This window comes from Lissotriton helveticus, chromosome 8, assembly GCF_964261635.1.
Source record: "Lissotriton helveticus chromosome 8, aLisHel1.1, whole genome shotgun sequence".
Taxonomy (NCBI): domain Eukaryota; kingdom Metazoa; phylum Chordata; class Amphibia; order Caudata; family Salamandridae; genus Lissotriton; species Lissotriton helveticus.
This window is the reverse complement of record NC_136069.1, coordinates 550,671,535-550,693,013: the sequence shown is the minus strand read 5'-3', so window position 1 is coordinate 550,693,013 and position 21,479 is coordinate 550,671,535. Positions and strand designations below refer to the sequence as shown.

At 47.3% G+C, this 21,479-nt stretch overlaps 1 long non-coding RNA gene across 1 annotated transcript in view; it reads right to left on the bottom strand.

Moving 5' to 3' along the window:
* Positions 1-889: 889 nt before the first annotated feature.
* Positions 890-21,479, bottom strand: part of LOC144771709 (uncharacterized) — a 69,767-nt gene continuing 49,177 nt past the window's right edge. The window contains exon 4 of the long non-coding RNA XR_013599438.1: positions 890-1,033. This is a non-coding gene — a long non-coding RNA (uncharacterized LOC144771709). The remainder of the gene's footprint in view (positions 1,034-21,479) is intronic.

Below are 21,479 nucleotides of genomic sequence, written 5' to 3'. Positions count from 1 at the left end.
AGACTTACTGCCAAATGAAAAATTCGCCCAGTTGGGGGCTTTCTCAAGGGGGACCATCTCTTTCCTTTACTCATACGGTTGGTGGGTCCCCACTCCACCCCTAGACACCAAAGATTCTGGGATTTTCTTCTTAATACTCTGGTGGGGGTAAAAGAGTGGGGCTTCTTGTATAAAGATATCTCCAAATGCAATCGCTCGATGTTTCTCCGAGAGGCCCTCTATAAAATTATATTCCCTTACACCTCCGATAGATGTTGGAGAGTTGCGGCCTCTTGGGATATCTTAAGCACATATGGTGGGACTGCCCCTCTAACCAGTCCTTCTGGAAAGACATTTTATCCCAAATCAAGTCGATGCTGGGGTACCCAATTACCGCTACACTAAAGCACACTCTGGGACCGCTCTGTTATGTGGTTGTGCTTAGGGGCCGCCAAAATGGCAATAGCTGCAGTGTGGAAGAAAATGGAGGACCTTTCTGACACAATGGCACGCTAGGCTATGGTTAGCCCTGGCAATGGAAAGAATGGTGGACATCGTAGATGACAAGAGAATAGGGTTTAACTATACTTGGGCCCCACTAGTTGAGTATCTGTCTGCAGCTCTGCCTCTGTTCGCTTGTGGCCTCAGGTTGAATGCTCTGCACCTTTTTCATATCCAGCACCTGAGATGAATGTGGAATAAGAGGCATGGGGGATCTGTCTCTGTTCCTCCTCACGCCACGGATCAACCTCAACTTTTTGATACTGTGATACTATTGTTTGTTTTGTTCTGTTTTTTGTGTTATCGATGAAGAATTGTTCGGGGTGGGAGTCACTAGCTCCAAGTTGACACCAAGTCTCACGCAAGGAATTAATAAACAAGATATTTCTTAACAATTTATTATGCATCAGGAGGATGTATACAATGTTTCTAGATATCACAGGTCGAGTCCTAGTCCACAAGATGAACATGTCGATTGAGCTTCTTTCTTCTCTTTATCTGTACGATATGCTGATGTCTCCCACTGCTTTTTGTTTGTATGTGTTTTGCAAAACTGAAAACAATAACAAAAATATTTTTAAGAAAAAGTCACTAGTGGTAGGGTTACCAGATGAGACAATCAGACCACCACTTATACAGCCTTGAGCATTCTTATAACAATAAAGTGGATTCTAGGTTTTAAACCTTTCAATTAATTCAATTAGACTGTGGCACCTAATAAAAGTGTTATGTCTATAAGCCGATTCAGTTTGCGAAATTTTCTAAATCAACATGACTGAGGCAAAATAATTAACATGCTACTGAAGAATGTATGATTGCTGGATCGCACTGGGATGACTGATATAGGGTCAAGCTGTAGCAGTGTAATACAAAACCAATTGATTTTTCCTTTTCTTGTGCACTGGTAGAGGAGAACAAGGCTCTCAAGATAGATGAGAGCTCTTATACTGTCATGTGGCAATAGTATGGCTCACAATGTTACAAACCCACCAATGACATTTACTGTTGAATACAGACCATAAGTCTCACTTCTGTCTTCTTGCTTTCTGAGGTTGGCAAAATGAATCCAACTACATTGAGTATTAGTAACATCTCTAAAACACTGAGAACATGGTGGCATTATACCCCATATAAAAGAAGTTATGGTATTATACTCATTATCAGGCACTTAATGGCCTAGTAAATAATTTGGTCTTGATTACAAACTCTATTTATCACCTTTGCACGATGCTGGACTGGACTTCTAAAAGTTACTAGTGGTAAAGTTACCAGATGAGGCAATCAGACCACCACTTCTACAGTTTGGATTATTCATATAACAATTAAGTGCATTCTAGTTTGTAAACTTTTCAATCAATTCAATCAGACGTTGGCACCTAATAAAAGTAATATGTATATACAGCAACTCAATTTGCGAGATTTTCAAAATCAACATGATTAAGACAAAATAATTAACATGATGGCATGTTGCGTCTAGATACTTACCAATGTGACAGACATATGTATGGTCGCCTGATCGCCCTTGGAGGACTAATATAGGGTTAAGCTGTAGCAGTGGAATAAAAAAACAATTGATTTGTCCTTTTCTGGTGCACTGGTGGAGAAGAGCAAGGCCTATCTTTTAGTGTTTTCACTATTAAAAGATAAATGCTAAACTGTGTTTTTTTGTGATTTTGAGAATTGATATTCCGTATCCCACACAGGTTTAGTTAAAACCTGCTCCAAATTTATTTATTTGAAGAGTTTTATATAGAGTGAACACGAACCTCGCTGGTATCAGAGTGCTTCACAATTGTTAGAGAGGATGTAGTTATACAATGAAACATGAAGAAAAATTAGAATAACTAGAACAATACAAGATACAGCAGCACCCCAATAAGAGGGTGGTGGACTTTCAGTGTTATGATCAATAGAATAAACGAGACAATACCATAATAACCATGTAGTAAAAATTGTGTTATAATCTAGAACAGTACAGTCTGAGACAACATCTTGGTTGAGGGTGGTATCATCTCTGTGATAGGACAATTAGATCAGGAAAGACAAAAACATAAAAGGAAGCAGTGATCATAATATCATAATCTAGCACAGTAAAGGATTTAACAGGCAGCATCCCATATAAAGATGGGGTCAACTCAGTGTTGACACAAAGAAATCATAAATGCAATAGTGAAACAGGCTAGAGGTCATCTTTAGGCGTGGTTCATAAATATGGACTGCTCAGAGAGTGAGTTACTGGGGTCCAGGGCAAACATTTACTCATGAGTAATAGTTTAACTCCTTTCTTGAACGATGTGGTTGAAGGGTGTATCCTTAGATGCAGGGGGGAGGGAGTTCTAAATTCTTGGTGCGATACCCAAGAAAGCGCTGTTATGGATTTTCCTTTCTAAAGAATCTCTGAGGTTTCAGTAGTAAAGTGTGGGAACTTCTAGAGGATCTAGGAACGCCCAAAAGTTCAAGCTTCTGAGCAAGGTAGCTTCGGGTATTGAAGTGTAGAGCTTTGTGGGTAATGCAAGCAATTTTCTCTTGAATTATTGCTTCATAGGGGATTCAGTTTAGGGCTTTCAAATCAGGCATTCTTTTTGATCCTGTGATGAGCCTTGCAGCAGAGTTGAGGGAATCTCTTAATGGGGCTGTTTCGAATTTGGTCAGACCGCAGAGGGTAGCACTTCCATAGTTCAACTTGGGACTCACTAGGGCTTGGACTCCAGACTTGAACACATTTTTGGGGCAACATCTCTTCGCGGGTTAAAAATAAAATGAGGGTTCAGTGTTAGACCTGTCAGTCTTAGGGTTGTCCCCCCACAAACCTATTGCATATTTTCCATTTTTTAGCAGAAATTCATTCTTGTTGGTCTTAGGACTCTGTGCACGCATAACAGCTAACCAATGCTAAAGTGTGTTTGCTCACTCTCCTAAACATGGTATGATTTGCCTCACCTAATTGGCATATTTAATTTACTTATAACTCCCTTTTAAAGTGGTAAACCATATACCCAGGCCTGTATATTAAATGCTACCAGTGAGTCTGCAGCATTGTTGTGCCACTCACTTAGGTAGCTCCTTAAAACATGTCCCAGGCTTGCCACTTCAGCCAAAATGCAGTTTTAGACTGAAATAAGTAAAGGGATGAAAGGAAAAGATCAGTTGGATCTCCAAACTTCCCTAAAATTTCCTATAAATTAAAACAAGGGATCTCCTATGAGTCGCGTCTATCTGGGCGGGACTGGCACATGCGTTATTTTTACAATAACACTCTCACCCTTCAGTAAAACCTGAAGACATGCTTCATCATAGAGCTTACGCAAACTAAAACTTCCACCGCATGCTTCAACTTGACCTATTTCAGGGTGCACTTACAGATATTTCAAGGCATCCTGGCTTTAAATAGTTAAAAGGTTGCATGAAGCATACCTGCAATAAACTTTAGTATCAGAATATTGCCTTAGCTTTGTTAAAAATAAATGCAGACAGTGTGGCGTTTAATGGTAATCGCCTTGTCGAAAGATTAACAAGACCAGAGATCAGAGAAACTCAGGAGGAGATCGGATAGTCTTCTCCCTTGCCACTTGTTTGCCTACAGGGAGGTTCCGCAGAAAGGAGTAGCAGTTCATCCCTTTGAGTTACTCTTTAGGTACCCTGTAAGGTGTCCCCTAAGCTTGGTAAGGGAAGGGAGGGAAAGAGCCGAAACAGGACATCCTAGATTATGTACTAGGCTTTCGCTCAAGGATGGCTGAATACATGAAAAAGGCAAGCAGAAATTTGGAGGGCAGCCAGGAGCTTGTCAATCACTGGTATGACCAAAAGGCTTCCCTGGTATACCAGTCTGGGCAATTGGTTTGAATGTTGGAGCCTCTATCACCCAGAGCCCTTGAAGACAAATGGTCTGGGTCTGATCCTATCTTGGAAAAGAAAAATGAAGTCACATACTTGGTGGAATTAGGTGCTCCATGAGACCCTCAGAGGGTGATACATGTGAATAGGCTCAAGTTATATAATGGCTGCTAGAAAGGGGATCTCTTTTTGGCCTCGGCTGGCGCCAAAGCCAGGCAGAGACCACCACTCTAGCAGGGCAAGGGAGTTACACGCCAAAGATAACCCCTGCTCACCCCCTTGGTAGCTTGGCACAAGCAGTCAGGCTTATCCTGGAGGCCATGTGTAAAGCATTTGCGCACTCACAAAGCAACAACATCCCAGACACACTACAAAAGGAACTCCACACAAGGTTATATCAAAAATAGCCTTTGTATTCTCAAAACACATTATAATAGTAAACACATAATATACATGGTGCCACCTGTCACTGGGTCATATCTACAAGGGAATTACTTACACGTGACAGGGCCCACTGGACCACTGTCAGAAGTATCACAAAGCGAATTTAGTAGAAGTAAAACGTACAACCAGTAAACACTAGTAATCACTGTACTTAGCATCTGCCTGTACCATAAACTACATCATGCACAGTATCACATCAGGCGCGAATTACATTCTGCGCCAACCTCACCCGCATAAACACATTATGTAATCATCTCAGAAGTCTAAACACATTAGACCCTAACCTCCTAAGCACAACTCACAATAGGGGCGTAAACCACACCGTAAAACATAATCTCACTAGCATAAACCATAATATGCAAAACAACCTCATAATCATAAAACTACATTTAGAGGTATTACACAGGGTGCGTAATCATACTACATACATTACATTTCGTAGCACCACATTACATTAGGGCCTGGTGCCCTACAATTCTAACAGTTCCTCTTTCCAACTGGCCATCTCAAAAAGGGGCTCAAATGCCCTATGTCCAAAAAGTCAGGGCTGCTGCCTATGCAGCGAAACTCAAGGGTGCGTCACTGCACAAACCTAAATGTAGCAGATGCCCACTACTTGCTGGGCAGCTGGGAAAGAGTGGGGCAAAGGAGAGCATCTCACTCCTAAATTCACAAGAATTGCCCCTAACTATGGTAACACCTAGGATCTTAAAATGATTGGGCCAGTGTTGGAGCTACACGGGCTCTGTAGAACAAATGATGCCCCATCGTGGAGCCATCTGGCTCTGAAAATAATCATACCCACGTATGGAGCGGCCCTCTTGCAGGGGGGGCCGCTCAGGGGAGAGGCACTGACCTTGGGTCTCGAAATGCAGGAGAACACGGGTCCTAACAACCATCTGGCCATGGAGGGCGGGCATCGACTATATGCCCCAACATGCCCCTCCTTTCAGGGACTCTAAGAATAATTGCCCCCATCGTTGGAGCAGCCCGCAACGGCGGGTCCGATCAGGGAATGCTGCGGGGATAGCCCTATGCCTCGAATAGGCACACACAGAGAAGCACTACGAAGCCCTACTCACCGGCTCCCACGTTGTGCAGCTCCGGTCTCCTCTCTCCGCATGCGGTGGGGGCAGGCACCGGCAATGTGCCTCGAGCCCCTTCCACCTGCAGTTTTCAATTGCTGGCACCCGCGGGGCTCTCCCTCAGCCATGGGAGCCCCGCACAGGCAGGCGCCATCTCCTTCACCCCGGGCGGCTTCTCAGGCGGCGGTGAGCGCGGGACTTCATTTGCAAAACCGAAAGTCCCGCCCGCCACCAGGCACATCGTTACCTGACTTCCGCCCTTGTCGCGACTCGGGCCGTAGCAGTGATTTCTTTACGGGCAGTAAGAGGGGTAGGCTCCCTCGTAATTAAAAAAATACACCGGGGTGGGCACCCGCTTGGGCTCTAATAAGCGGGGCGGGCACCCGCATTAATTAAAAATAAAAATGAAGATGTAGGGTGGGCACCTGCGCAATGAATTCCAAAAACAAGCGGGGTTGGCACCCCCGCTGCAGGCATTACGGGGGAATCCCTAATCTGGGGATTCCCTCTGTCTCTCTCAGCAGCGCAATGCTGCACAGCCCCAGCTCCTCTTCCTGGGGAAATTAAAATAAAAGCGCTCACCAGGCGCTAAAAGGGGAGTCCTTAAGAAGTCTTCAGGGAAAAAGGGGCAGGCAGGGCCCAGGGAGGCCAGCCCTCCCCTGGGCCCCCCAGCAGCAGCGTGCCCCGCAGGAACAGCACAACAAGAGTGGACATTTACATGGGGTCACAGCCCCTTCTTTTATAACATGTAGGGCAAGGGGAGAACCAGATTCAACTGGTTCAGGGGAGCTTTTGAGCACTTTGTTTTGCTCAGCTCCTCTCTCCCTTTCACAGGACAGGCCAGGGATATCAGACGCACCACAGGAGGTGGAGCCAGCATTGGAGGGAAGGCACAGCCCTTTTCAGGTCCCAGGTGCAAATCCTCCCTCCCATCTACATGCAGATCTCCCTATTCACCACTAGGCAGACTCATCCTGGCTCCTGGAGCCATCCACATCAGCCAGCACCTGTCACTCACAAGCCAGACAAGCAATTCACATCAGGCAGGCAGACAAACAGCACACAGAAATGCCAACTCTAAAAGTGGCATTTCTAAAATAACCACAATAAATCTGCGCACACTATTGCGCAGCATTTATTCTCACGAGTTCGAACATACTAGACTTGACCCTGCACTCCCCTCATAATCAGAAATAACCATGGGCACACATTTCCCCCATGCATTCCTAATGGGAGGGCAGGCCACTCTCACCACACGCACTCGGAGCTCAAGGCAAAAAGTTCAGGGGTGAACCTGCCAAAAGGGCCAAGTCCAACAATGGCAGAGCAGACATTACGCTGCTTATGCTGACAGACAGTGGAGAAGAGGAAAAAGTGACCTCTCCCAGACCTCATGTCAAACAATGTCAAAGATGGCTCAGTGGAGGGAGTAGTTCTCTCTACTACTTTAAGTAGTCAGCAGCAGAGAGACTGTTACCACTTGTTTGGACAGTTTAGTGACTTGTTTTCGTTGACCTCAAATTTACCACATGGGGCATACATGATGTGGACGCAGGTAACAGTTTACCTGTCACAAGTAGAATATACAGATTGTCAGAGCAGGTTGAGGCTAGCATCAAAGCACAGGTTGCCAAGATGCTAGAGTTGGAGGTGATTGCGCCCTCTAGTACTCCCTGGGCCAGCCAGGTAGTTATGGTGGCCAAGCCAAATTCAAAAGAAGGAAAGCCATAATTAAGATTCTGTGTGGACTACAGAGGCCTGACTACAGTCAGCAAGACACCCCAGACCAAGAGCTGATGAGCTCATTGATACGTTGTCGCTGCCAAATATCTGAGCACCTTTGAAGTGACATCGGGCTATTGGCAGATATCTCTCACACACGGAGCCAAGGAGAGGTCTGCCTTTTCATCACCAGAAGGCCACTTTCAATTCAAGTGCAACTCCACTTTCCAGAGGTTGTTGAATAGAACACTCTTTGGCTTGGAAAGCTTTACTGCAGTATATCTGGATGATATTGCGGTCTTTATTTCTACCTGGTCGGATCACCTGATTAGCCTCAAGGAAGTGCTTTAAGCACTTCAGCAAGCAGAGCGGACTCTGCCAGATAGGCCAAGGGTCTGTAGCGTACTTGGACCATTAAATAGAAGGAAGACATGTACAACTTCTTCGGGCCAAAATCCAGACAATTATGGCCTGGGAAGCTCCAAAGACTTAGACCCAAATCAAATCCTTTTTAGGCTTAACTGGATACAATAGGAGGTTTGAAAATGACATGGTATTATAGTGGTACCTTTAACAGAGTTGGCCTCCAGGAAACAGCCAAGAAATGTCATATAGACTGACTTATGTTAAAAGGGCTTTGACACACATAAAGACCCTTTATGATTAGCACCTGTCCTAATATTCACCTGACTTTAGCAAAGAGTTTGTTGTCCAAATTGATGCTTCAGAACATGGGATTAGGGCAGTACTATCACAGCTGAACGGGGAACATCCTTTACGACGCAGATGTTACCCCGCGCTACCATTACGACGCGTCTCTCACAACGCAAGTCGTAACCACGACTTGCGCTGGAGGGCGCGCAAGGGCAAGGAATAGTTAATTTACTATTCCAACACCTTCCCTACTATCCACGGGGACTGGTGTTGGAATAGTAAATTAAACTATTCCTGAGTCCGCACCCTACAGCGCAAGTCGTGGTAACGACTTGCGTTGTAAAACACGCGTTTTAATGGTACGCGTGGTAATAGCCCGCGTCGTACCGTCATACATCCCAGCTGAACAACCAGGGTCAAAATCAACCAGTTGCCTTTATTAGCAGACAACTACTCCCCAGAGGGGAGTGTTGCAATGCCATTGCCATTGAGAGGAAAGCCTTTGCTCTGGTTTATCCCTGAAGAAACTAAGATCCTACTTGTTTGGGACTCACTTCATAGTTCAGACTGACCACAGGTCTCTCAGGTGATTGATGCAGTTGAGAGGAGAGAACGCCAAACCGATGAGGTGGTCTAACCACACATCAGTGCCAGGGTGCTAACCCTATACAAAATATATATTGAATTGGATACACCCAATTCACAAGGTTTGACTTACTAATGAGTCCCTAGTATATGGTACCCAGATCTTGTAAGTCAGAGGGTTCACACAGGGCTTCAGCATTGGTTGTTCCACTCTGCATGTGACAAGGATAACATGGACCCCCAGCCTTCCACAGCAGATTGAAAGGGCAATGTTTTCACTGTTACTTTGACTTTGCCATTGCGACTGATGTCAAAACCCTCACTTCCCTTAATATTATATGTAAGTCTCCCCTAAAAAAGGCCTATGAAGCCCTACGGCAATTGAGTTATATATTATCAAGTAGGGCACATATATTTCATATGTTTCATATGTCTTAACAGCAAAAGTTCCAAATTGTCATTTTGATGTGGAAATGTTAGGAATGGCTAACAAAGGGTTACTGACAGGCATCCCAACCTGGCTAATTTCTGAATGGGACTACCTGAATGGTTCAAGTAAGGTATAACATTTATTGTGGCATTAAACCCGACCTTAGGCCCAGGTTGAATTTAATGTCACTATTAAAGAAAGCAATTTTATTAAAGTTGACACTCTGCACTACAGCTATTCCTGCGACCTCACAAAGACCCCAACAGAGACAGCATTCTGCATGCTTGTGGAGACAGGTGAAAGACTCCTCTGCCCAGGAACAAAGACAGTTCCAGCAGAGTGAGGTGTTTCCTCCTCTCCCAGGATGGCCACACAGGGTGTTAAAAGGTGAGCTTCCAAGGGCAAGCAGCTTTTGAAGGGCTGACTGTGACAACACCCCTGAGCAAAATGCCTTTTATTCCAGCAGACAATTAGGAGACAGAGCCGGAGAGAGGAAAGTCGATCTCCAAACCAGTTCTTCCATGGGCATGTAGCCAGCTAGTAGCCACACCTTTAGGGTGGATTACTGTGCTCTTGATGACCAAAGGATGGGTTGTGCCATTTTAAAAAAGGGGTAGAAATGGGGCACATTGGGGCTGCTAGATGTCAAATACATTTCAGGAAGCACATTACCAGGTAGGATGCGACTCAGTAGCCCATTGGCTAGTAACTGTTTGGTTCCCCTCGGGGCTCCTCCTGGGATAAATGTGGAGCCCCTGGCAGCCTGCTCTCAGGTCATGCTGGTAATAGAGAGATTTCTGAAGAAGGACTGTCTTGCTGCCCTTTAAAGCGCATTAAGAGAGGCTGCACCGTCAGAAGAATTAACCCTGCTGCACTGTTGGCTAGCGAAGTATGAACTGTGGCTGCGACTCCTGGCTTGGAGGAAAAATGATTCCCATTGACGCGCTATTGAAGCTGCTTATACCTTACCTCACACTGCTGCCGGGACATCCAGCCATGAGGGGAATAGCTCTGGTGCACTCCAGGAGACTCCCGCTGTGAGGACAACGGAGTTTACATCCCAGACCACATCCCCCAGCAAGCACTGCCTGACGCTTGCTGGGGACGTCACCGTGGCACCTGGAGGCGCGATATTAGCGGGGAAGCCCTCCTGCAGTGTGGGACCCATGCGGGGGCTTTGCCCCGGGCCAAGGGCGGGCCCGTTTGAGCCTGTCAGAGCCAGGAAGAGGCTGGGCTGGCACACCCCCCTTAGTTCCTTCAAGGGGTAAAACCCGTCGTGGGAACCTCACCGCCTTAAACCATCCACAAAGGTTAGTGACCCACGAATCACGGGCCCCAGCTCCCTCCTGGACAAATACCCGTTTCCTCCGCAAAGATGGGAAGGCGTGACGGGGCTCCCAAACCAAACGTTGTTCCACTAAAGACAGCATCTACTATTAAACAGGCTTCCATAGATAAAATGCTCCAGAAAGCCATAGACATAGTGGCAAACGAAATAGAACTTACGGAAAGACGTGTATCACTTACACCTAAACTTGCCGTCGCTAATAGCCCTTATGAAATATCAGACAGTGCTCTCTCTAGAGATCAGCAAACCCCCGAATGTCTCTAGCCCTTTCAAGCAAAACCTGAAAGATATACCACACCCAGGGGGGGCTCGCTCAAAGAAAGGGAATACTAAGGCTAGCAATACGAGAAGAACAAACAAAAAAGTACATGCCCGAGACCCCCAATACCATAAGGACCAACTCTCATAGTCCTCCACCTACTGATGATTAGGTACAGCCAGCCTGGGTTATGGACGTGGTCGTAGATATGCAGGTTCAACTAAGGACCATAGTGAGGGATAAATTAAAAAATTTCTGGGATCGGGTTGACAAATTGGCAAAGCTAGTAGAACGGTGGGCAGACAGGGCTGACGTTATCCTTAAAGAAAAGGTCATAAATAACACTCTGGCACATACAACACCTGGCCCCCAAGCCATAGAAGTGAGCTCGCTCGCCACTAGCAAAATATTCCAATCAAATAAGGAGAATGAAGGAAAGCAGCACAGTGGCACAAAAGAGCCGGAGAATTACTTTACTAATCGAGATCAGGCACCTAACCCTGGAGCCCACAAGGAAAAAGCTATCGGGGGGGGGGGTTGTAGGACCCTGTGAGGATACTCCAAATAGCGTAAGGGCCAGGCGAAATAGTAAACATCTGGTGCGTTGATATGAGGTAGAGCATGCCCAACCATGTATTAATCTCCCCCCGCTTCAATCTCCTTTACAATCATTTTAGCAGGAGTCCCTGAACGGAAGAAAGGCACAAGGGAAACGTATCATTAACTGAAGAACAAATGTGCTCACTGGTTAACCAGTAACAATCTACTCAACAATAGGGATATAAATGAAATTATGATGATTCAAAGGGTGAGATGGGTAGGCTGGAGATCAAAAGACATTCTAGGAGACTGTGTAATTTTAAATTTCAGGAGCTGGGGATAGTAAACTATCTCTTAGGCCACCATCCAGTTAGACCAGGAGGTAGTATCAATCTACTCCCCCTAGGGTATTTTTACCCCCCGACGGTACCCACATGAGTTTAGAAGAGGTCTGACCCCCCACACTTTCACAGGAGTATTCCACCCCGCAAACTTTTAATATCCCAGTGAACAATAGATTTAGTTCCCTCGAGACAGTAGACTGACTATCATTATGGCCAGACCCTACATTAGATAGAGCGCAATCTGCTACGTGCACTAAGTTGGGAAGCAGAGTACCACAAAGGGGAGATCACTTAGAAACTCTTAATACCAAAATGCATCCCGTAGAGGCAGACACAAACGTCAGATTAATAGAATATGCATCAACCCAATACTGTAGGGGACAGCAGAAAAAATCTAAAACCCACAAAGATATGCACTCTAATGAACCAGAAGAGGTGGAAGCCTCACCCCAACCAGAAGCGGTTCTACTTCTACCATAAATACAATTCAAGCCACATGCGTAGAGTGCAGCAAGGCCAGCCTCAACTCAGCCCAACCTATAAATGCAGTCACTGAGCACACCCAGAGCATGTACATACTTTCCTGGAACATAGCAGGAATATCATCTAAACTGGGGAACCCTGATTGGGGTCTCTTTATTGAACAACATGATATCTGCATGTTCCAGGAAACATGGTACAGAGCTGAACTGAACTGCGAGAGCCTATGGCACAGATGTATCATTGTTTTTTTTAAAAGCTTAATCACACTGTAAATATGTAAAGTACTCGTGCGTTTTAAGTTTCTTTTTTAATAATGCACTGTATATTGTGTCAATATTTTGTACATCTCCAGATCTGCATCTGCTTAAACCTAGCGCTGTCACTACAATTGTCTTGTGCTTATCTACACTTCCTTAATCTGTCTTTTGATTAACACTCCACTATCCGCTCTGGAAGACCTTACTCCCCATTCTAGTCTGTCTACAGTGGAGACGGTTCCACGTTGATTACAGGATTTTAACATAGCGTAACCGGCAGTAGCGTGCACGTTGATGTCACGTACTGTATTTAAATAGCTGCCTCCTGGCATTACCGCGCAGTCTATATCGACGGAGCCATGATGAAGACTTGCGCATCCTAGTTACAAGGTATGTTGTGGTTATATCTATGGTCCTGTAGACATTTGGAGCTTTGATCCATTTCTCGGTATATAGTGGCACGTATTGAGTATGACTATGCGCATCTCTTTACAGCAGCAATAACTGGACAGTTGGATTAATGATGGTTGTGTGGAGTCGCCTGCCATCACATGTACAGTGGGTGAGTGATACACCCGGTTTTGATATGACTGATGTGGTTACATGTAGTTATATGATGTGAGACTAGATCATTCATTGATCGGCATGTGTTTCTCTTCTATAGCTTTGAGAAGCATTTTTGGATGTATCGAGTATGTTTTTGGAGCTTTGGCAATACTACAGTGGCACACCATTAACGGATGAGTGCCATTATCACCAAGGGGTTTCATAGTAAAGAACACACTGTATGTCGGTTTAAGATGGCTAGCCCTATGTATATATTATGTTTTACAGGTTGCCCACCGTATTGATGGCATTTTTTTCGGGAAGAAGTAGGTTAGTACCCTATACCCATATGGTCTAACTTTTGGAACTATTTCTCTAGTATTAAGATATTGAGGGTTTTGTTACTTCCCAGGTCCCCTCCTCATCCTGATGAAGACCCGTAGCTGAGGAATAAATCACCCTAAACGCATTTGGGTCGAAACATTGACGATAATCCCCCACCGGGCTTGGCACCCTTGATACCCCCTTCCCCCAACAAGGGTCACAGATGAACTCCCACTGTGACACAACATAACTATGAATATTTTGGGGCAGGCCCGCTACAGTCACTAAGGACTGTTTAACCTTAGAGTTATTATTTCATCAAAGAAATAGTTCCCTTTCTTCACTTTTTTCTTAGACCTTCTTGGTATATATATATCAACAATAAATATGTGCTTAAACGAAGAATAAAACTGTTTGATCAGCTATAATCATACCTGCGGTCATCGTGGTTGAAATATTTATGAATGCATTGGGCTGTTGTTGTTCTTTTCCCCCTTTTCTTTTGTTTTCTACTGCAGGATTTCATCACACGAGGAGTAATACTTATGTTATTAATTTAAAATGACTAGAATTTAGAATCAATATCTAGGACCATTATTGTCTATACTAATTGATACCCAGGTCCTTTGACTTTTTCTGGGTCAGCCCATTTTTATTAATGATACTGGCACTTTAACGGCAGCAATCCTTGATATAAAAATCACCTACAGTTTTGAACAGGCACTCAACGGTATTCAACCCCTTCTTGCTAAAAAGCTATTCATCCAGTTCAGACATGGAGTTCTTCCGCTCCGTGCCTTTACTCAAAGTTGGGAGGGGTCTTTAAACATGAGTAGCACGGCCTGTAATTACCCCAAAGAAACTGAAATTCATGTGTTGTTTTTCTGCAGAGGTTATTAGCATCACAAGTCATTGTATGTTTTGTCCTTCATGTTTGTCCTTGTTATTCTTTTTCCCACAGGTGCAGAAACCGTAAGTTCGGAAGCCTCCTAAACCAGGAGTAATTAGGAAGACGCTATTTTCTTCCTAATTTTTTGCACTTTTCACTTTTTTGTTATTTTTCACTTTCACGCCCCTAGGTAAGGGTGGGCCTTAGAGAGTCCATACCACCAGGGTTTAATATACACTGAGTCCTGATGAATGCCAGGTAAATTCAAACCGTTTCGTGGCTGAAACATGTTGACTGATATTAGGAAACTACCACTTAATTAACTGTGGACGAATTTCCTACACATAATTTTTATCTATAAGTCCTTAGTGATCATTATAATAAAGTTACTTTTGATACACTACTGACTCTTTTTATTAATAACCACTCACCACTCACTTAATTTTCTTTGCACAACACTGCCTCAACCCACCAACCCGCTCCGCAGTAGATCTGGCGTTGAAGCACACGAAAGAGACGCTAGGTCTCTTTTGTGGGGCCCGATGATGAAGCATGCCATCACTAGGTGGTGAGTGAGGGCTTTCCTTAACGCCTTAAGTGAAGTCGTCTACCTGCTCCTAACGGTGGTTCATTACTACCATGGAACTCTCTTGTCTTGTTTATTGAGGTTATGGAAAGGCCAGAAGCTGCTGGCTGATACAGCCTTGCAGAAATTTGGGGTCTAGACGCTGTAGTGAAGTATATAGGATTTTGAGAAGTAATATGCAAATACCTATTGTTCACTCTGTTTCTCGTTTCATCTTTTAACATGTGGCACACTTGCAGGACCTTTCTCAAGGGCCCGCAGCAGCAAAAAGATAATGTAGGATGATGTAAATTTATAATTGTCCCACTGTGATGTATTGGGGGATGTGGCCGGGCTTTTATATTCTTATTATATTTTTATAAAATCGTTACTTTGATTAACTTTGTATTTAAATAATGTTTAAATATTTATTTATCTTCCCTGTGATTACAGAAGGATTGTATTATAAGTTTTAGCATGATGCTTTTATGGCAATTGCTTGCCGAAATAAAGTTTAATTGATTCCCAGCTCCGGTCTACTGCAGTGACTCAGAGGATCAGCCCGCTGATCTCCTTAACCAGTCCTATGGAAAAAAGAGCTGAAAGACCCCAAACCTACAAGTTGGTAGTCACAGCAGACGTTCTGCCACTACCAGCCACCGGGGGCAAAAAAGACAAATCAGATAAAAGTTGCAACTGTGTCTAGAGGACCCAGGAGTGCTATCAAAGTCCATATTTGTCATACACAAGGGACACTAGCCATCACCTAAGGATTTCGCCGAAACTGTGTTGCAAGGACACCAGTAGCACAGCATCGACTGGCCTGTTACTGCAAAGTACAGGACTTTGAAGGACCCTGATCTCTTTGGTCAAAGCTGCCCCTCATCACCCTGATCTCTTTGGCCAAAGCTGCCCCTCATCACCAGTTGACCGAGGGACCACCACAAAGACACAACCAGAGCAACCATTGAGCAGCTTTTGCCTGTAACCTTAGCATCAGGACCACTCCATTGATGTCTATGGCAGTCGCCCTGTAAAGTTTGGAACTTGCCTTAAAAATATTCTGGTGGTCAGATAACTGTCCAAAGTAACCTCGCTGGCTCCCTAGACGTTTTCCCTGCCAGATTTGTAGGCCCAATGCAGATTCATGGTCAGAGTACCTCCACTAACTCTTTCAAAGTTTTGAAAAGTTTACAAAGTTATGTTGATTAATGCTTGCTAGTGGTTGAGTTTAAAAGTGCTAACAACTTCTAAAACCTGTATCTTCAGAACCGGTCAGTGGATTTTGCTGATCAAAGTGTCTCAAAATTCATAAAAATACAATCTATTTTTATGAATTGGTGGTGTGTCTCTTTATTGGTGTGTTACTTTCTTTTGTCATTTTTTGGTGCTGGTAAATTTTTACACTAAGCTTCTTTGCCAAGCTTTACTGCTCACAGCCAGAGCTACACAGGGTTTACCTAAGGTTAAGCAAATGAGACTGACTGGACCCAGGATGGCATCTGTGACTGTACTCCACAATAAGGCCCCCAGCCATATCATATAAAACACCCAAACCCTCACAACATGTCATCAAAGCCAGTATTTCAAGGATCCCAATGGACTGCCCAATTTTTTCTAGATCAGCCAAGTGGGGAATTCCCCTCCTTGCACGTCATACTTCCATTCATACAAAGCATAGACTGTATGCTAATGTCCCAACCAGAAAAATCATCACACACTTTAATGCTATTTTACTTGGTATATATTTGCATCGACCGCTTGTCTTTTACTTAAACCTTCCACCAAACATCTGTGTATAGGGTCACACTGCACAGACTATCGGTAAATATAGCTACTGGCTCCTGATTCTGGCCTACTCTCCTAGAGAGTGGTAGGTCACCACAATCTCACTGTATCCATATCATTAGTAAGGTGGTTGTGCACCCCATACATGGACTCCAGACACACTCCTTGCTGATCTATTTAGCTCTTCACTCCTTTTTTTTTGACGAGGGAGGGTTAATGTTCTTATTGTCACACTCTAATTTTATCTAAGAGGAATTTAAAAAATAGAAAGAAAATTGAGGTATATGATCAGTTTATCACTACTGTTCTCCTTCTTGGAGATAGAGTTGTTGCCTCCATCACATGTGTCTGTAACTTCTTCCCAAGCTCACAGCTACCCACAAAACTGCCTTCATATTACTTGCAATCCTCTACCAAGGACAGGCCATATTTCACTCCCCACTTTCTTTTTCTAAGAAAGTTGGTCTCTATCACCTACGTGTCCTCTCTCCTCACCGGGCGGTTCACTACTGTATAAATGCATCTACCGGTCTTACAGCTCCATGGAAACGTCTCCTTCCACTTCCTGGTCGCATGAGATTAGACTCTTCTGCATCTCACTTCCATCAGCTGATAAGATAGATTATGTATTCTTTCTTGTTCATTCTCTACTCGCAAGGTCTCTGACCAGCTGGTCAGAGACCTGCTCTGCCCCCCAGCAGCTCCGCTGTTGTGCTGCCTACACCTCTCCTGGTAGGTGTTCGAGTTGCCTCTCCTTTTATTGTGCCTGTATCTGTCTTTTCTTTTATTGTGCCTGTATCTGTATTCTGGTTATTTTTGCACTGTATTTGTTATTTTTGTACCTGGGCCCTTTTTTCCTCAGTTTTTCACTGCCCTTTTCCGTTGCCGCTACCCCTGGGACCCCTCCCCCCTGCCATTTCCCACTCCCGTCTCCAAGCAGCGTTAACCTCCCTTTTCCTATTTAATGGCAGCCGCTGCTTGGGTGTCTGAGCAAGACCTCTGAACTCCTCGTCAGAGACCTGCTCTCTCTCCCAGCAGCTCCACGCCGCTGCTGCCCTGCGGCCCATCTCTCCTGCTGTTTCCTGCTCCCACCTCCGCTTACATCCCGTTCCCTATTTAATGGCAGCCGGTGCACGGGTGTCTGAGGAAGACCTCTGACCTCCTTGTTAGAGACCTGCTCTCTCCCCCAGCAGCTCCGCTGTTGTGCCGCCTGTGGCACCCCCTACACCTCTCCTGGTAGGTGTTTGAGTTGCCGGTCCTCTTATCGTGCCTGTATCTGTCTTTTTGTTTATTGTGCCGGTTTCTGTTCTGATTATTTTTATATTGTAATTTGTATTGTATTTGTTATTTTTGTACGTGGGACCTTTTCTTCTCTGTTTTTTGCTGCCCTTTTCTGCCCTGCTGCCCCCTTGTTCTCTCCCCCTGCCGTTTCCTGCATCCCAGCTGTGCTTTTTCCCCCTTCCTATTTAAAGGTGGCCACTGCGCTACAGCGCTGCTGCCATGCTAAAGGCATGCCAAAGGCAAGCCAATCTGCACCCATCCGTCACATGACGGCATACAGCCCCAGGGACCCTGGATCTCCGAACACTCACTGCTACGACTCAGCTGCCCTCCTTGCACTCAACCCTGGAAGGAACAACAACTGCATGCTGTCTATTCCACACTCAACCCATGGGCAGTTCACCTTCTGACACTGCCACCTAAGCTTGACCACCCTCCGCTCCCCCTTTACCGCCTCCCCCTTGCCGGATGCCAGCACCCCTGAAGCCCTGAGGTGCATCCTCCTCAACGTGCGCTCCCTGCACAGGCACAGTGTAGAGATCTCACCCTCTCACCAGACGTCGCCTTCTTCACAGAAACCTGGACCAACTGCACCTTCGCCCCCAACATCGCCACCACCATCCCCAGTGGATGCAAGATCCAGAGGAAGGACCGCCCCAACCACCCGGGAGGAGGACTAGCCATCACACAGAGTTCCCTCCGACTCATCACCTCCAGCACGATCGACAGCGCGCTCACCACCGAAAACCTCCACTTCGAAATCCAGCCCAGCCCCAGAATGACCCTGCGAGGCACTCTCGTATACAGACCTCCTGGACTTCAAACCGCGTTCACCACTACCATCGCAGACCTCATCATGCTCCTCGCCATCACCTCCATGGACTACATACTGCTCAGAGACCTCAACTTCCACCTCGACAACCTCAGCAACCCCAACTCCGCAACTCTCCTGGACTACCTCGCCAACCTCTGACTAAAATAACTGTTAGAAAGGCGATCCCGGGGGAGGCAGAAGATGTCTGACTGACCACCCCTAGGTCCACCCCTCCGTCGGGAAGTAGCCGAGCGTTATCGAGAGGCCGCCTGGGTGAGGGTCCTCTCCTAGGATCGTACAGCAGGGTAACCACAACACTACAAACGGACACCACACAAGAGGTTAAAGTCTTAGGCTTTATCAAGAATAAAGGTTGCTGGGTCTCAGCGGTATATACAGGCAGATCGAGGGATCTATAGAGTCTCGTAAAAGGGACAGGGTAGTGGGACAGTCTCGGTATGGATACAGGAAGGGATACCCTGCGCACAGCTCTCAATCCTCGAGCCGGGGGTTCCGAGAGGTCGAGCCGCGGCAGCGCCAGCAGGACTCGACAGGTGGTCTTAACGGAGAGGAGGCCGCGGCAGCGCCAGCAGGCTCTCAAGATGGTTTCGCCGCGGCAGCGCCAGCAGGCTCTCAAGATGGTTCAGCCGCGGCAGCGCCAGCAGGCTCTCAAGATGGTTCAGCCGCGGCAGCGCCAGCAGGCTCTCAGGTGGTTCAGCCGTGGCAGCGCCAGCAGGCTCTTAAGATGGTACAGCAAAGGTGGGCCGCGGCAGAGCCAGCAGGCTCTCAGGGTCTCTTCAGGTTTACAGGCAATCAGTTCTTCTGGTGTCGGCCGTGACAGCGTCAGCAGGGCTTCCAGTCCAGGATACAACTGACGTCCTACTCCGGGGCTGGCCCAGATATAGGACTGGAGTCCTTTGATGTCCGGACCCTCTTGCCTGGGGGTCAGAGGGGCCGGGATGAAGGTGTCCAGACACCCAGCAGGGGGGTGGAGCCAGCGCCCAGGGAGGCCGGAGGGCGATCGATACTAGGCGTTCGGGGATGGCTGGAGGGGCATCAAAACTCTTTTCTCCGGGATCTGTCGAGTGGCCACTCGACCACCTGGGTGGATCTTGGTGCCTCGATGTCTGGGCTTTGCTGGGGCCTGGGCCGGGGCCGAGGCCACGTGTTCGTGACGTGGTGGGCCCAAGATGGAGTCGGGCGCGGCCTCGTGCTTAGGTCGTGAGGGGCCCACGATGGAGCCAGGCCGGTAGTGGGGGTCCGGGATGGTGACCGGACCAGCAACGTTGGGGCGTGCAGTGTCGGGCAAAAGGGCTGCCCGATGCTGGGTGGAGGGCCGATGTCGTCCTGGGCCCGCCATGCGGGAGGGGTAGGACCACGCCATGAGGCCGGGTCCAACACGCGTCCCTCCCAGCTGAAAGCAGGGGAGAGTCACCCATCTTCTTGGGGATTCTCCTCGCCGAGGCGGAAGAATCGGGACAGGCCGTCAGCATTGGCGTGGTCGTTGCCGGGGCGATGCTCCACGGTGAAGTCCATCCCTTGCAGGGAGATGGACCATCGCAACAGTTTCGGGTTTTCTCCCCGCATCTGCATCAACCATCGCAGGGGTCGGTGGTCGGTCTGGACCCGGAAGTGGGTGCCGAAGAGGTAGGGCCGGAGCTTCTTTAGTGCCCACACGAAGGCGAAGGCTTCCCTCTTGATGGTGCTCCAGCGCTGTTCTCTGGCCAGCAGCCGCTGGCTGATGAAGGCAACGGGAAGGTCGATTCCCTCAGGGTTCACTTGTGAGAGGACCGCCCCAATGCCGTGCTCCGAGGCGTCGGTTTGGACCACAAACTCTCGGCTGTAGTCGGGGGCCTGGAGCACAGGGGCGGTGCACATGGCAGTCTTTAGAGCCTCGAAGGCGGCTTGGCACTCTGGGGTCCAGCGCACCTTCTGGGGTAGCCTCTTGGAAGTCAGTTCTGTGAGGGGCCACACAATGCTTCCATAGTCTTTTATGAAGCGCCAATAGTATCCTGTGAGCCCTAGGAAGGCTCGGACGGCTGTTTGGGTGATCGGGGGCTCCCAGGCCCGGATGGCATCAATCTTTGGCTGGAGGGGAGCCACCAGGCCGCTCCCCACTTGGTGTCCCAGATACGTCACGGACCCTTTGCCGATCTGGCACTTGCTGGCCTTTATTGTTAGTCCGGCCCGTCGGAGGGCCGACAGGACCTCCCGGAGGTGGGTCAGGTGCTCCCCCCAGTGGCGGCTGTACACCGCAATGTCGTCTAGATAGACGGCACTGAATTCTTCTAGTCCGGCCAGTACCCGGTTCACGAGTCTCTGGAAGGTGGCCGGGGCGTTTTTCATGCCGAAGGGCATCACTTTGAAGTGGTAGTGGCCATCAGGGGTCGAGAAGGCCGATCGCTCTTGTGCTCCAGGGGTGAGGCCGATCTGCCAATACCCAGCCGTGATGTCGAAGATGCTGAGATATTTGGCGGCTCCCAGGCGATCAATCAGTTCATCCGCCCGGGGGATGGGATGGGCGTCGGTCCGAGTGACTGCATTCAGCCCCCGGTAGTCAACACAGAACCGGAGCTCCGGGGGTGTGCCAGGGACGGTGGCTTTAGGGACCAGGACAACAGGACTGGCCCAGGGACTGTCGGAGGGTTCGACTACCCCCAGAGCTAGCATCTTGGCCACTTCGGATTGAATGCAGGCCCGAACTCGGTCGGGCACTCGGAAAGCTCGGTGTCTTACAGGCGGGTTGTCTCCGGTGTCCACATCGTGGACACACCACCGGGTGACTCCAGGGGTGAGGGAAAATAGGT